The 17,547-nt window shown below is 46.6% G+C and overlaps 1 non-coding gene across 1 annotated transcript; it reads left to right on the forward strand.

Moving 5' to 3' along the window:
• Positions 1–9,479: 9,479 nt before the first annotated feature.
• LOC148757369 (U4 spliceosomal RNA) lies at positions 9,480–9,621 on the forward strand. The gene has a single exon (XR_016022297.1). It is a non-coding gene; the product is annotated as a U4 spliceosomal RNA (small nuclear RNA).
• The last annotated feature ends 7,926 nt before the right edge of the window (positions 9,622–17,547 follow it).

Genomic DNA, 17,547 nt, shown 5'->3' on the forward strand with positions numbered 1-17,547 from the left:
TTTCCACCTTAAGGCTGTGAGGATTAGTGCTCCTACAAACATGCGTATTTGAATACCTGTTGGCAATGTCTGAGTAGATGCATGCCTAGGAGAGGAATTGCTGGGTCGTATGGTAATTTCTACATTTGAAATTCTGAGGGACCATCAAACTTTTCCACAGTGGCTGTGCCATTTTACATTCCCACCCACAGGTACGAGGGGCACCACCCTTTCTTTCAGCTATATCATCACCTCCCGGCGACACCTCTCAGAGAGGGCCCCGTGTTTCTCGGGGCTCATTGGTGCCACCTACATCAGCTTCACCTGGAATACTAGTTTGAAAGCAGATTCTTGGGGTCCACCTGGACCTATCTGGGGCTAAGGCCCTAGAACCCTTCATTGGCTGGAAGTTCCCCAGATGTCTCCAAACACTTACAGGACTCTGCCTTAAGTGACTCACTTCTTCAGGTGACTGATCTCCTTCCTTCCTTAGGTGCAAATTCCCCCTTCAGGTTCATTGACAGAGAGTAATGTTAGGGCCAAGTTTTGTAAATAAGACTACTGCACGTATGTTCTGAGTTCAGTATTACCCTGGAGCTTCTAAAATGCTCTGAAGACTAAAAGCATCAATGAATCAATGAAATGGGTATAAGCTTGCCAGGGGCCACAGAGAGGACACACTCATTTGAGCAGATCAAACCTGGTGAATTCAGTTTTGTTTTGGTTTTTTAAACAATGGTCCCATTATTCCAGGTACCTTGCACTGGCTTGAAAGTAAACCCAAAGCGGTACGGGTTAGGCCCCAAAAAACCCAGAGAAGGGATTGCTGTGGGGGTGAACTCAGAGGAGGGCGAGGCTGGCAGGCTCAGCTCAGACATCCTGGGGCATTGATGTGGGATAAGAAGGGCTGACATAGGCAGAGGAAGATGGAGAGATTCTGGCCTGAGCAAAGGTTAGCAAGAAAAGAAAAGGCAGGTGAGCAAAGGTTAGCAAGAAAAGGCAGGTGAGGTGGCACCTGTCAAGGCCAATTAACTTCACTCCCAGGCTTGTCCAGTGACCACACCTTGCCCTCACCCACTCTTGGGTGGGGTTCAGCTGCCAACCTCTAACTTCTTTTTGGCCCCAATCACAGAAGCTTGGTGCCAGCTTTCCCTGCACTAGGCCAGGGAACAGACAGACTCACTTTTGAGGAGCCCTGGGCTCCTTACCTGCCCCTTACTTTCCTCTACCGAGAGGAGAGTAACCCCAGCGATGCTCCTGAGAGGGCACAGCTTACATCCTGCAACCAAACCTCACACCAGGCTGTCCTGCCTACAATAGCATTAATTGCCTTACCCGCTTGGGTGGAATGTGGACTGAGTTGTTTTTCTGGCAGAGAACTCCAGATTCATGAGGTTCCACCCTTTACTCTCTCACCAGGTCCCTGGACAGGTGTGAAATGGCTTGTCCAGTGGGGCTCTGGGTAGCAGCAGGACCTGACAAGCCTGCAAGCAGGAGACCAGCTGACAGGGCCTGGCCGGCAGACAACTCCCCACGCAGCAGACCAAGTCCTGAGCCCCGGTACCTGAGGTTTAGCTCAGTTCTCTGGCAGAAGATGCTATTCTCCACTCCCTGCCTTGGTTGATCTGGCCTGGGAGAACTGAGCAGGAACTGGGGTGACACGGCAGCCCTGTACCCAAGCCAGGGCCAGCCACCAGGGTGACTCACAGAGTGAGGGGGTCGGTGTCCTGACCAGCAGCGTGGGGTCCATCAGCCCCATATCCTTGGTTCGGGCGGGCCAGGTGACCCCTTGAGGCTAGTCGAGACCCTGCTACGAGGAGATGGGGCTGTGGAAGCAGAGTAAAGCCGGAAGCTGCCCCATATCCCGAGATGGGGTCCTTTACCATCAGGGGGAGCCAGTGGGGGTAAGGGCCCGAGCTACACCAAGCTGTACCATCACCATCCTGCACTTTGTAGCCATGTCAAAATACTGCTCTTTAAAAACAAAAAACAGTGATGGTTGCACAACAGTGGGAATGTACATTAGTTTAAAGAATACATTCCGTTACGTACCTGTTACCTCCCCTCCCAAACACTCACACCCCACAGCAATAACGTCATAATGCGTTTATATTCCATTGCAATTATTTTAACCTTGGGCACCTATCACCCACACACGTATTTCTATAAGATAAATGCAAACTTCTTCCTCTATGCAATTGTTTCCTTCCACTCCCTCCACAGGTATGAATCCCAAAAGTAACTCCTGCTGGGTCTACATGCTCAAGTTACATCTATTCCTCTGAAACTTTGTTTTCTTACTGCTCCAGGACTGGGCCAGAAAATTGTGAAGGAATTCTTCAGTGCCCTTCCTGCAAGCTCTAGGAATGACAGATGGAGACTTAGGACAACGCAATGGGCTAAAACCTGGTCTTCCTCTCTGCTGGCCTTTCTCTAACCAGCTCTGGACAGGCCAGCCTCCGCCTCGTCCCCTTTCCCCCAGAACTCGGTCTTCCCTTTCCCCAGAGCTTCTGAGATAAGCTACCTGTGGTGCTACCAGTTTGCATGACCCCCTACAAGGCATTTCTGTTTCAACTGCTGGCTCTGGACCTGTAAAACCCCAAGAGTGTGGCTTTGCCAATGGAAGAAATGCCCAAACCTGTAGATAATGTTTATAAGGGCTTATTTGAGCCAAATTGACGACGTATGCAAGGAAGCAAAATCTCAAACGCTCTGGAGAATGACAGTTTTGCAGGTTCTTTTATGCATTTGAAATGAAGGAGGGACTGTAAGGAAGATGACACGGAGGTGGGAGAAGGCAGGGCGGGGCTTAGATGACAGGATACTTACTATCATGTGCTCTCTTGAGGGTGGTTAGGCCTTCCCGGGTCTGACTTCTGGCACCTCAAAGGTGTATTAACCTAGATGCCCAAGAACAATGGATAGGGCTGGCTTCAAACCTCTCACTAAAGAGGTGATAGGTGTGAGGGATATAAATGATAAATGTCTAAGTTTTGCTTTGTCTTGTACACCTGAAACTAATTTAAAAAAAAAGAAAAAAAAGAAAAACCTAAAAAAAGAAAAAAGAAAGAAAAAAAAAAAAAGAGATGATAGGCCTGGGGCCTGACTCCCCACCGGACCCGCTCAGTTGGGAATTTGTGATTTGTTACAGCACCCATTTTTTCATCTGTAGCTTTCAAAGTTGAGACTGGTGGTTAGGGGGAGATACCTGTGGAGTGCAGCCCGTCCTGAATGTTACCCCTTGACTTGCCAGCCCCCTCCCTGACCGTAGCTGCCGACCCCAGCAGGTCCCCTAACACCCAGACCCTCTATGGTCTGAGGCAACACAACTTGCCTTGGGCCGCCCCCCCCCCCCCCAGACACACATACTGATGACCTTCACCTTCAGGGAAACACTGAAGCCTCTTCACGCGAAACTGTGTGTGGAACAGGAAAGGAACATCCCGAAGCCCTGCTCCTCCACCCCCGGCATCGGCCATCCTGCCACCCACAGCAGCAGAAAGGTGAGATCTTTTTGAAGTGATGACAATGTGCTGGAATGACAGTGGTGATGGTGGCACCACTTGGTGACCTCACTGAAAAACGAACTGTACACTTTAAGAGGGTAAACTCGGTGGTACATGAATTCCATTTCAATTAAACATGAAAGATGAAACTAGCCATTGGGGGACAAGGGGAAGTAAAGCTACGTGCATGGAATGAACTGAGCCTGTAGCTGCCCAAGGTTACAGAACCAAACGAGCTGCCGCGGGTAAAAGCAGCAGCACCCATGCCCCAACATCAGGGGGGAGACAGCCCCCTTCTTGGTGTCTGGCTCTGAGGCCGGGGCCTTTGAGGCTACTGTCGCAGCCGCCCCTGTGACTGATAACCTAACTACCACAGACGGACACTGACAATCCCTCATAGCTGTTAAAGACTCTGCTTCTTAGAGAAGCTTCTTTCCACTGCACGAGCTGATAGCATCATCCCCAGCGACTCTTCACTCACCACCCGTGCGATCACCGGGATTCCGTACACACAACTCCCCACGGCATCTCCCCGATGAATCCCCTTCCCACAGACACACCCACACTTCAGACATGTTGCTGCATCTTGGCTTTGCTTCCAGTCCCTGAAACCTGAAACAGCTCAAACATGCTGTCGGGGACTCCACCCTCCGTTCCTTCCCAGGCCCCCACCCCACTCACTTCCTCAGGCTCAGGGACACCATCCCCACCCTGGGGGGGGGGGGGGTCGTGCTAGTCTCACGACAAAGGACACCAGGATGACAGTGCTTCATCATACTGTTTCCCGGTTCAAACCTATGCTGACCCCCATATGGCTGGGAAAGGGTTTTGGGGTGCTTTTGCACTGTATTAGAAAGGAAAGGCCAGGGCCCCAGATGGAAGAGAGAGCCTCCCTACCACCCTTCAAGACCTGCAGGGCCGGGGGTGGGGGGATACTGGGTGCTGAAGGAGAGAGCATGTACTTGGTCTTTTTTATTCTTATTCTTATTATTTTAGTGCTGAAAGACCAGTGATTTGTTCTGAAGGGGCTTCATTCTGAATCACACTGCCATCTGGTACAGGGGGAAGTGGTTCTCCATATGGAAAAATAAGAAAATGGGTCCCTCATCTCAGACCATGCATACAAATAAATGCCAGGTATCCAACGAAATACTGTCAGCTCTTCGAGCTGGAGACTGCATGGGTTTGAACCCTGGCTCCATGCTCACTGGTTGTGGGACTCTGAGCAAGGTACTAAACGTCTCTGCTATAAAACTGAAATAAGACATAGAGCTTTTATGAGGTTTAAACTCGTTAATATTTTTAAGGGGTTAGAACTTGGTAAGCACTATTTAAGTGCTTGTTGAAACAAATCAGAATCTAAAAAGCTAATTTTAGAAGGCAATATGAGAGAATATCCTTCTGACCTCAAGGTGGAGATGGAGTTCTTTGACAAGACATAAAAAGGGCAAACTATAAAGCAAAAGACTGATAAATGTGTGTATAGTAAAAATAAGAACTTTGTACGGTGCAAAGAATGGATAAACACGTCATGGTACAGTCATAGAATGGAATTCTACCTACCAAGACGGAGGAGAGAACTATTGCCACGGGCAATGATTTAAAAGAAACACTAACAGCATGTTGAGGGAAAGAAGCCAGACACAAAACAATACACACGGCACTGTTCCTTTGATCTAAAAATCCAAAAAAGGACAAAACTAATCCGTGGTAATAGGATTCATAGAGTGAGTATAGTGTTGAAATGAGAGAATTGACTAGAAGGGAGCAGGAAGGGACATTTTGGGGTGATGGGGTTTTCTCTTGGTTTGGGTGGCCATCGCATGGGCGTCCTCAGCTGTCAAAATTCATTGAACAACACTTAAGATACGTATATGTTATTGTATGTAAATAATATCTCAATGTTGAAAATGTGATTTAAAAAAAAAGAAATACAGGGGCTCATATACAGTTTTGAAAAAGAAAAGGGGGTTTGAGCATCAAGGAACGATAAAGTTGTGGGGAAGTGACTAGGAAATATACAAGGGAGACTCATGAAAGATGGGGTTATGTGAGTAAGATTTGGTTCTGCAGACTCATCTTCAGGCGGATGCCTCAGCTCCAGTGACAGTCGCTTCCTCTTTCTGACACGGGAGAAGGGGACGCTTTCACGGGGAAATCTGTGCTTCTAGGAGGATAAGGGGAGGGGAGGCAGAGAACACTTCCTGCGTCTGCTAATTCTCAATTGCCTGCAGTTCAAAATAACTTTTCTGCCCAAGTGGCATATTTTGGGGGTGGTGTATCCTGATCCCCTTCAGTTTAGACTGTGCACATTGATTTCACACACTCTTCTCTTCCTATACACACACACACACACACACACACACACACATACACACACACACTCAAAGAAAAGAAAAGAAAAGAAAAAATTATTCCCCCTGTGTGTTAAGTGCCAAGCCCAGCAGATTGGCGTCTCACTGGCAAGCTGATAACGTCTCAACCTCACGTAGGGGAAGAGATTTATTTCAGCCACCACTCCAGATTCTTACCTGTCCCTCACGGACGCTCTGGCACCAACGGGACAGTGAGATGTGGCAGAGTAGGGCTCACAGCATCCTCTCCCAGCTCTGCCTCCAGGTTACTGTGGAACTTGGGACACCTCTCGTCACCTCCCGCCCTTCCATCACCCTGTCTGTAATATAGGAAGGGAGGTCCCTCCTGACCCCTGGCTAGACCGACTGCAGGGGCACCTGGGACCACACCCAGGGGCACCTGTGGCCACAGTCAGGCCTAAAAGCCTGGTTAGGGCCATCTCCCAAGGCCTTTGGCTGATGGTGCCAGTAGGCAGATGTGAGAGGGAGGGCGGAGCTGGAAGCCTGGCAGGACAGGTGGTCCTGAGGACGACGGAGACAAACAGTGAGCCAGTGCCTGTGCTCCAGCAGCGAACAGCTGAGCTGATCTTAAAGTCAGGGCATGCCTCAGCGAGTCTTCACAGCTATTTATAGCTCAGACACCTCCTTATTTGGTAGCCGACTGAGCTGCCTGGTGACGGGTCTTCTCTCCCAGCGACATCTGCCTTGCTGACGGGCTCGCCAGGCTCCCCGGGCCACTGTGGCTCGGCGAGGCTTCCCACAGAGTAGACACTCCACCGTGTGTGCCTTATCAATTCCAAATGCTCCCAAATCCACATGTTTTAAATGTTTAATTGTGATAAAATACACATAACATAAAATTTACAATCTTAACCATTTCTAAATGTACAGTTACTGGTGTCAAGTCCATTCCCAACCTCCATTCTACTTTCTGTTCCTGTGAATTTGCTCGAGGTGCCTCATGTACATGGCATCAGGCAGTATGTGTCCTTGTGTGACTGGCTTATGTCACTTAACACAATGCCCTCAAGGTTCATCCATGTCAGGGCATGTGTCAGAATGTCATTTCGTTTTAAGGTGGAATTATATGCATTCCATTGTATGTATACACTGCATTTTATTTATCCATTCATCTGCCATTGGACATTTGGGCCACACAGTTTTACAATTTCAAATGCAGTGTTGGGACCAGAACCCCCACTGCTGGATTAGAATCAGTTGGAACCTACCAGCTTTCTGTTAAAGCTGCCGCCTGTCATTGATTTAGGGAAGGATCTGGTGACCAAGAAAGATTTTTTTGACAAATGGCATTTGCTTGGGGAGTCCTGGGTTCTCAAGATGATTGTCCCTGAAGCCCCTATTAGATGGAGAGTTCCAAAGAAGAGATGTGGGCTGTGGTCAGAGCATGGGCTCCGAGAGCAGTGCGTGGAGGTGGAGGGTTATGGGGGCTGAAAAGGCGTGGGTGTAAACAGTAGAAAAGGTATCTGGGGTAACAACAACAACAACAACAACAAAACAAATAGAACGCTGGAGGTCAGGGTGGTCCCGTGGATTTCAGCGACACCGGGCATCATAGTCTGGCTTGGGGTAGAAGGACTTCAGGGAAGACGCCAAAGTCCCTGGGAAGGGTCAGGACCTGTTTACTTGGCTCAGTTAACAGGGCTGATTTGTTTTGCAGACTGGCTTCGGTGCAGAAACCTTGCCTGGGACCTGGAAACAGCCCAGTTCGAAAGGTAGGTAACAATGGCAGCGCTGGCCGCTTCAGGACTCAGAGGACTTTCTTCCACTGCTAGCCTGTGATCCGCCCCAGTGCTGGTCCCCTGCCCACACCCTCCAGGGGCTCCCCACGACCTGCAGCCCCAAGTCCCACCCCGTCCTGTGCTGACCCTCCTCCCACTCCCTGTACCCGGCGCTTCCTGCCCAGGACCTTATGCTCCAAAGGTGAGTAAGAACCTGCGGCCAGCTTCCCGCCTTCCCACCCTGGCTCCTGGGCCTCCGCATGGCACCTGTGCTGCTGTGATCTCCCGCAAGGGTACAGCCACTAGCTCAGCTCACTCCTGTTGGCACCTCCTCTGCTACCCTGGCTCCCAACCAGGCCGGCTTACAGGATGCTTCTCAGGGTTCCCATGGCAACCTGCACACGCCTCCACCACGGCACATTCCCCTGTTAAATGCTCAGCTTTGGGGTCTCTTCCCCACTTAGGCTCTAAGCTCCTTGGGCACAGATCCTATCTCTTTTCATCTGTGTCTCCCATCCATTCATCCATTAGACAGATGTTTATTGAACTCCAATGATGTGCCAGATGCTGTTCTAGTCTGAATGAATGTATGCCATGGGGTTGGGCCTTCGTGACATCCATCCATCTATTCATTCATTCATTCATTCATTCATTCATTCATTCATTCATTCTACACATACTGAGTGTGATAGATACTGGAGGTACAATAGTGAACAAATATATAGTCCCTGTTCTCAAGAGCTTATGGGGGGAAGAAAGACATTCAAATAATCGCACATGAAGAAATGTAATGTTACCATCATGACAGGTGCTCTGAAGGATGGGGAATTGGAGTGTGAGAGTAGATCAGAGGGGGTTGGACTTGGTCAGGAGCCTAGAGAATGTTTCCCTGAGAAAGAGGCATTGAACTGAGATCTGAAGGTTGGGAAGAGGAGGGATAGAATCCCAGAAAGAGGGAAGAGCATGTGCAAAGCCTTGAGTCAGATACTGCTTAGAAATGCTTTTGGCTCCAAGACACAGAAAATCTGACTGCTGGTGGCTTAAACCAATTGGGTTTATTTTTTTTCACACAACAAGTACAGAGGTGGTGGCTGCTAGCGTTGGTCCAGCTGCTTCAGACTGTCATTGAACCAGGCTAAAAAATAATTTAATTTAAAAAAAGAGAAAAGAAACAGAAACAAAGAAAAAGAAAAACAAAACAAAACAGAAGGCGGGCTCTTTCTGCTCTCTGCACTTCCATCTTTTGTGCATTACTTCTTGTTCTCTGGCTTGTCCTCTTATCAGCTCCATTCCAGACATCAGGATGGTTTTCAAAGGCAGGAGGCAGGAAGGACTAAGCAGGAGTCTGTCTCTTATCCAAGAAGTCCAGCTTATTTTTCCCAGAATCCTCCCTGCAGCCTTCCCCTCACAGCTCATTGGCCAGAGCTGATGATTCGACCAGCTTTTGCTGCAAGGGATGCCAAGAAAGCCTGCATGGAATGGGCAAGGGAGAGCAGGTTGGGAATGGCTTGGGATGGCCACATGATGGGAGGAAGCAAGGCAAGTTCTAGAAACTGAGAAAGGGGAGTTTTGTAAAGACCTGGAGCCAGAGGGATAAGTAGGGGCCTACGATAGTTTGCTAGGGCTGCCATAACAAAGTACCACAGACGAGGTGGCTTAAATAACAGAAACTGATTGTCTCACAGTTCTAAGGCTGGAAGTCCAAAGGTTGGTTTCTTCTGAAGCCTCTCTCCTTGGCTTGCAGTTGGCTGTCTTCTCCTTGTGTTTTTGCATCATCTTTCCTCTGGGCATGTCCAAGTCCTGATCGCCTCTTCTTATAAGGACACGGGTCATATTGGATGAGGGGCCACCTCCAGTGATCTCATTTGACCTTACTGGTCTCTTTAAAGGCTCTATTTCCAAGCTTTGCGCAGTGGCCGTATCGTAGCCAATGAGGTTTATCCAAGGCGCGATTATTGCTAATTAAAGGCTCTATTTCCAAATACAGTCACATTCTGAAGTCCTGGGCTCCAACATGTGAACTTGAGGGGGACACAATTTAGTTCATCACAGGGCTAAACTTCGTAAGACTCTGTAGATCCTGTTAAGAACTTACAATTGTAAGCACAAAGGTGAAGCAAAGTCCCTGAAAGGATCCCTCTCACAGACTCTCCTTGCTTTAGGGGCAGGTAAGAGGAGACAGACAGTAGGCTGCTGCCTGGCAACAAGAGGCAAGGGGGGTGGGGGCTGAGGTGGGGTGGTGGAGGGAGGGCTCCCCTGCAGGCTGAGGGGCAGGTGGTCTAGTACTGCTCTCCCGGGATGAGTTCTGGGAGCTCAGATCACAGCCCTTTTGGACAAATAAATGCGGGTATTATCCGCCCAGCTCTCTGATCCAAGGGCATTGATTTCTTCAATTCCATTTGCATTTTTATTTTTTAGACAGTAAGCACAAGATGCTGGGAGATACATGTTAGATAATGTGGGGACCCACTCAGAACCTCAGAGTTGACAAAAAAAGATTATTGTAAGCTGAAAGAAAACATTTGGGATTCAATAGATGTATACAGCAGTCTTTTCAGAGTTTCCCTTATGCGATTAAAAGCAACAACTTCTGAAAAATGAGGCTGAATCCCCTTTCTGGCCCTTAAGAAAGACCCCTCATACCTATGTAGACAAACATTATCACAAACTTTCTTATCTGTCATGTGTTCTCCTAAAAACCCGTTTGTCTTCCCTAAAGAAACCTGTTTGTTTTTCCCATAGAAGCCATTTCTCTCCCATCCCTTTTCCATACTAAGATAGGTATATAAAACTTTAACCATTTAAGGGCCAGCTACTTCTTTTGTTGACTTATATATATGAAGTACACCTTTTTCTCCTGTTAATCTGTCTTTTGCCAATTTAATTTGCAGGCCTCAGTTACTCAACCTAAGAGACTAGAAGAAAGCGGTTTTTTTTTTTTTTCTCCCCTCTAATAACTACCAAATTCACAATACACTGTTGTCATCCTTTAGGTAAAAGCTCGCTAACTAGTGTGAAGCCAGGAGCAGAAGCAGCCAGGAAGCTCAATAGACACTTTGTACTTGTAATTATCCAAGAGTGAAAAAGACGTCTGTGTTGCCCCTATCCCCACTCACAGCACCCTTGCCTCCTCCCTCCCCGTAGCCATCCCAGATGCCCACTGCATTCACATAGTCTCACAGAGTTTGATAACTCCTGCCTGGCTGATAGAGTCAGACCCAAATGGTCCCCAAAGCATGCTATGAACTGAGGTTGGGAGGCATCTGTCAGTAGGGACACTGTCTCTCTTTCTTCCCCCTGCCCTCTAGCCAGCCTGCGCTGTCTCCGACCACCCTCAGCCTGCCTTGCTGGACTCGTCACACTGGCATCAGCAGCTCCTGGATCGCCCCAAGCACAACCCCATCTTAAGGCTTCTAAACTTAGTGTTGCCTCCATTCTGTACACTATCCCCTTAGGTTTTCCTGTGGCTTACTCTTTCAAATCCTTTAGATCTCTGTTCAAATATCATCTTAGGAAGGCCTTCCCCAATGACCCTATCTAAATGAATGAATCAATGAATGCATTCACTGCTACCATCATCCCCTAGACTGTGGCCCACTTAGACTGTACCTGGAGAGACTTTTTCTTAAAAAGACAAACAACAACAAAAACTGCATTTGAACGAAATAAGGCAGGGGAATTCTTAATCTGTACTCAGCATCTGCTTCCTAGTGGGATCTCAAGAACTCTCTTGAAATGGGTAATTGTGGCTGAGATTAGGCAGCCCTCTCCAGCCTCCCTTTCCTGGAAAGCATGGTTTCACTATGACAGAAGCGAGTTAGGATAGCATCTGTTTCAATGGCTCACACGCACGAACGTGCACACACACACATGCACCCACATTTCTGCCCAAGTGCACGTGCATAAACACGCATAGTTTCATTTGCAACTTCTAAGCCCTGCACCAAAAAATCGAGAAAGTAAAGGTTAAAGCAGATAAGACTTTTTTTTTCTAACTGATTTCTTGGCATTTCAAGTGGTTACTATCAGCCTTTTTCTAAAATCTAGTTTTATCTTTTTTCCTACGCACAGGTGGTGGCCCCAGGCCCTCTCTGTACTTTTGGAGATTATCAGTTGCTTTCAGCTCACACCTTGCAGGGTCCAGAGTAGCTGGAAAAGTCATTAGCATTTTTGCCCCTCCCTAAGAGAGGCCCTCAAGGCAGCAAATGCTCTTTGGTCAACACAAAGGTTTTTTGGGAGTGGAAAGGCCGAGTGATCCCGCCATTTAAGTGGGAGGTGCTGAGTTTCTCCGAGTTTTCCTGAAACCTTAGTTCCTATCCTTTTGAGGGGGAGAGGGTGGTTGGGAGCTAGGGTAAGTCCCCGTTGGTTTATCTATTCATTTGTTTACTGGACAAATGACAAATATTTTAATCCTCTACTCTCAGTGAGGCAGAGCTAAATGCTGAGAAGGAACTCCAAGCATTGTGTGTAGACTGGGGCGGGGTGGAGGGTGGGGTTCCTTCGAATGTTTCATGTTAAAAATAAAAATAACCGGATTTTTTAAATGAGACACTCAGATTCTAAAGTTAATATATGAAAGTAATCGAGAACATTTCTGAAAAAGAAAGTATTATAGCCCTCCCTGGTTCTATATCCCTTTGATAATAGTGTAGCACTAGGATTTAAATAAAGAGAACAAAACAGAACGTTAGCAAACCGACTTGACTCTGAGAATTGAATATGCCATAAAGATGATATGGGGGTTCAGAACTAACCACCCCAAGATGTGCCTCAGTGGGATGCAAATTACTTTGAGCTAAAGGCAACTGTAGCTTCAAGCTCAAGAAAAACTTCCGCAGCCCCTCCCTTTACCTACTGTCTATAGAGCGGGGCAAAACTTCTGCTTTTCTTTTCATCCTGCTTTGACCCTTTGAAGTTCCCTGGCAGCTTACTCATCCGTGACTCAGAATGTCTTACATACCTCAAACTCCCCTTCTGTCTCTGAACCTCTGTGCATGTGAGGTCTCTGACTCGTTCCTCATGTATGTGAGGTTCTTATGCATATGGATGTATTAAGTTTGGTTATTTCCCCTTGCTAATCTGTCTCATATCTATTTAGTTATTAGACCAGCCAAAAGAACATGGAGGGTAGAGAAAAGTTTGTTTCTCCCCAACAAGGGCATCTCAAGTCAGTGGAGAAAAGACGAACTACTCAAAAAATGGTGCTGGGACAACTGGGTTACCATCTGGGAAATCAAGGTTGTCACCCCTGTTAAAAATCTTCGGCTGGCCTGGTGGTTCAGGCGGTTAGAGCTCCATGCTCCTAACTCCGAAGGCTGCCGGTTCGATTCCCACATGGGCCAGTGGGCTCTCAACCACAAGGTTGCCAGTTTGATTTCTCGAGTCCCGCAAGGGATGGTGGGCAGCACCCCCTGCAACTAAGATTGAACACGGCCCCTTGAGCTGAGCTGCCGCTGAGCTCCCGGATGGCTCAGTTGGTTGGAGCGTGTCCTCTCAACCACAAGGTTGCCAGTTCAATTCCTTGACTCCCGCAAGGGATGGTGGGCAGTGCCCCCTGCAACTAAGATTGAACATAGCACCTTGTGCCGCTGAGCTCCCGGAGGGCTCAATTGGTTGGAGCGCGTCCTCTCAACCACAAGGTTGTCGGTTCGACTCCCGCAAGGGATGGTGGGCTGTGCCCCCCTGCAACTAGAAACGGCAACTGGACCTGGAGCTGAGCTGCACCCTCCACAACTAAGACTGAAAGGACAGCAACTTGAAGCTGAACGGCACCCTCCACAACTAAGATTGAAAGGACAACTTGACTTGGAAAAAAGGCCTGGAAGTACACACTGTTCCCCAATAAAGTCCTGTTCCCCTTCCCCAATAAAATCTTTAAAAAACAAAAAACTTCAACCAAGTGCATTTGAAGATCTAATTGGCTTGGATTAAGCAATTCATGAATCAGGCAGCAGTCCATCTAGCAACTAGGACACCCCAATGACTAGTCCAAAATGGAAGGTTTTCATAGGCAGGAAGAGGGTGGGAGGAAGAGCAGATTATTTTAGGCCAGGACATCTTCCCTTTGAGGAATGCAGAGGGTCCTCTCAGGCAGATGACCTCACTAGTCTGCATCAGGAAATTCCACACTGATTGATGATTCTCTTTCTCGGAGAGGCTGCAACTGCCATTAGGTCAGGTGTTAAATCTACGTTTGGTATCCTGGCCATTCAACATAAGTGATGCCATTTGGGCCTGTGGTTTTCTGTTTAACACACCGAACACCCACACAAATTACAAAAGGACCACGAATTTTAATGTAATAAATCAAACCATAAAATCAGTAGGGAAAAACCACAGATGAAACTTTAATAACTCAGAGTGGGAAAGACATTTATAACTGTGGTACAAAATCCAGAAACCAGAATTAGACTGCCTTTTAAAAAAAAGGAAAGAAAAACAACAACAACAAAGTTTCCACATGGCAAAAATCACAAGGAGAATCCAACAAAACACCAACCACATGCTGAGAAACATTTACAGTTCATGAGGAGCAAAATAGTAATTTCCCTAATGCCACTTACAAAGTGCTCCTACCAACTGATGAGAAAAAGTTTGTGTATCTGTTTGTACATACACAAAATAGTTCTAGATGCCAGACCTCTTTACTTTCTTGAATTTTGTAGCCCTGAGCCCAATAGACTGGTGATTGCTTCCTGTCTATATGTTCCCTTTTAAATTAAAAGCTCCCTGAGGGCAGGGCCTGACTTCCAGTACCAGCAGGGGAAGGAGAAGTAGACCAGAGGCTAAAATTCCTCAAGCTCCAAGCTCTGCCTTGTAATTCCAGGGCCGTGTGATAATACCACACGACATCACTGCCTGTCTCTCCAACCTGACCTTCTCAGACTTAAAGGAGCTAAAGAATTTGTGCTTGTCCCACTTCAAAACCTGTTATGAGACTTGAGCAAGATAATGGTGGTGAAAGGCCTTTGAAAACTGTCGAGTATGGTTCTAATGGAGGGTTGTCAGATAAAATATTGGCTATCTAATTATATCTGAAGTTCAGACACACACTGAATAATTTTAAGTATAAGTATATTCCATGAAACATTTGGGATATGCTTATGCTAAAACACAATTTATTTGTCTGAAGTTGAAATTTAACTGGTCATCGTGTATTTTTTATTTGCTAAATCTGGCAACCCTATTTTAATATTTTATAACGACATCAATGGAAACCATCGCCAATACTTATCTAGCAGTTACTAAGTGCAGCAATGATCTTTGAGCATGACATATATTAACTCATTTAATACTTACAAAGAAGGTGTACTGTTAGCCTTATTTTACCGATAGTTTTGCAGTTTCTTTCATGCATTTGAAATTAAGGTGGGAACGTAAGGAAGATGACGTGGAGGTGGGAGAAGGCAAGGCGGGGATTAGATTATAGAATAATTAACAAGATTATGTGCTCTCTTGAGAGTGGCCATCAGGGCTATTACTTCTGGCATTTCAAAGGTGGGTTTAAGGTAGATGCATAAGAACAATAGACAGGGCTGGCTTCAAAACCCTTCACTAAAGAAGTTATAGGCTTGGGGCCTGTCTCCCCACCATGACCTGTCCAGTGAGGAATTTATGATCAGATCACCCTGTGAGGTCACTGCCCTTTTAAAAATATTATTAGTTTCAGGTGTACAAAACAACATAATGATTAGACATTTACACACCTCAAAAAGTGATAACCCCAAGTCTACTACCCATGTGACACCGTACCTAGCTATTACAATACCATTGACTACGTATATTCCCTATGCTGTGCTTTACATCCCATGACTATATATCCATTTTAATTATAGTTGCTATTCAGTATTATTTTATATTAGTTTCAGCATACAGCGCAGTAGTTAGGCATTTATATAATCTATGAAGTGATCTGCCCAATAAATCTGATACCCTACATAGTTTTTACATTATTGACTATATTCCCCATACTGTATTTCACATCCCCGTGACAATTTTGTGACTACCAATTTGTACTTCCTAATCCTTTCACCTTTCTCACTCATGTCCCCAACTCCCTTCCCATCTAGCAACCATCAGTTTGTTCTCTGTATCTATGAGTCTATTTCTGTTTTGTTTGTTCATTTATTCTGTTTAGATTACACTTATAAGTGGGATCATATGGTATTTGTCTTTCTCAGTCTGACATTTCACTTAGCATAATATCCTCTAGGTCCATCCATGTTCTTGCAAATGGTAAGATTTCATTCTTTTTTACGGCAGAGTAATACTCCATTGTATAAATATACCACAATTTATTTATCCAATCGTCTATTGATGGGCATTCTGGTTGTTTCCATATCTTGGCTATTGTGAATAGCACTGCAGTAAACATAGGGGTGCATATATCTTTTCGAGTTAGTGTTTTGGATTTCTTTGAATAAATACCTAGGAGTGGAATTGATGGTTCATACAGCCTGTGAAGTTACTTTCCATAGAACCCTTTTTTTGTCCATAATCTGAACACAGCAGACAAAGATCCCTGCCCTCAGAGAGCTTCTATTCTAGCTAGGAGAGCCAGACAATCAATAAACATAATAAACAAGCAAAGTCTATAGTGAATTAGAAGGCAAATACTATGGAATAAAAGAGAAGTAAAAGCAGACGTAGGAGCTTGGGAGTGCGGGAGGGAGAGGGGTGAGGAAACAGGTTGCAATATTTTGAAAGATTTGAGAATTTCTTGTTGAGACTTGGCAGAAGCTTGGAGGAGCTAGCAAAGGAAATGCCGGGGTGATGAGCTTCCCAGCAGAAAGGACAGCTAATATAAAGACCCTGGGAGTGTGTGACTACTGTGTCTGGGTCAGCATGAGGCCGGAGTTCGTGGAGAGAAGCCAGAACGGGGCAGAATAGAGATGGGGTCTGAGAAGGGGAGAGGCCTCACACCAGGCCAGTGAGGACGAACCCTGATTGAAACCCTCCATGCAGGACTTTGAGCAGAGAGACATGGCTGCAGAGTTGAGTGGGAAGATCTAAAATTCAGAACTCAGGCTTGGTTGGGCACGTGTGGGCTTGTGTGGAGGACAGACTATTCGGTGACGTGACTGCTGCTGGACCCTCAAGCTAGATCCAGGTAGATTGAGGCCAGAACAGATTACTTCCCCAGATCCCCTCACTGACTGCCTTCCCCACCCTCATGCCCCAGGCATGCTGGTTCCTGGAACAGGCTATTGCCCTGCCCCGGGCAAGCATGTAAGCATTTTTCCCGTATCTGGGGTGGGTCATGCCCCAGTACCCCCATCCATCCTGCCCGGTCCTATATAACCCTTCAGCACCTTCCACGTGGCACGGAGGAGATCCATGTCGTCTGTCCTCCATCCAAGACAAGTCTTGCAGGTAAGTTTCCTTAACAAACTCTGATAATGATGGGACTTGACTTGTCAAGCTTTTTGGTCTCTTGGTTCAGAATTTACATAACAGCTTGGGGACAGCCTTGGGTCCCATCCTTCCTCCATTTTAGGACTAGGTCTGGATTATTTCCTAAATTCAGGCCCAGGGTCTTGTATCAAGTATGTATCACTGAGACTCAGGTCTTTTATGATCTTAGATGATCACACTGAGGGTTCTGAGCTGGGCACCACTTCCAGCTTGAGGACACCAGTAAAGAGACAGAAACAATTCATAATTTACAGGAGGATTTTCCTAAAACAGAATTGTTTTAAGTGACCTTTTTTCTTAACATAAAAAAACCACAAACAAACAAAAAACAAAACCCCACACAATTTACTACTTGGCTGATGATACTTAATAAAGACTACCAGGAATACACCGGTGGTCCAACAAACTTAAATTTATTAACTTGCCGCAGCAGTGGGGACTGTGAAGCAGAGAAAGGGGAGTGTGGGGGGGGGGACTTCTAGCAGCATTGAAGCTCATGCTGGGTGATTCTGGGGGAGGAGACCAGCTCTGGGTTGCATGCTGTCATGCGGTGGG

This window comes from Rhinolophus sinicus, chromosome 8, assembly GCF_057876585.1.
Source record: "Rhinolophus sinicus isolate RSI-liver-muscle chromosome 8, RSI-T2T, whole genome shotgun sequence".
NCBI classification, from domain to species: Eukaryota; Metazoa; Chordata; class Mammalia; order Chiroptera; family Rhinolophidae; genus Rhinolophus; species Rhinolophus sinicus.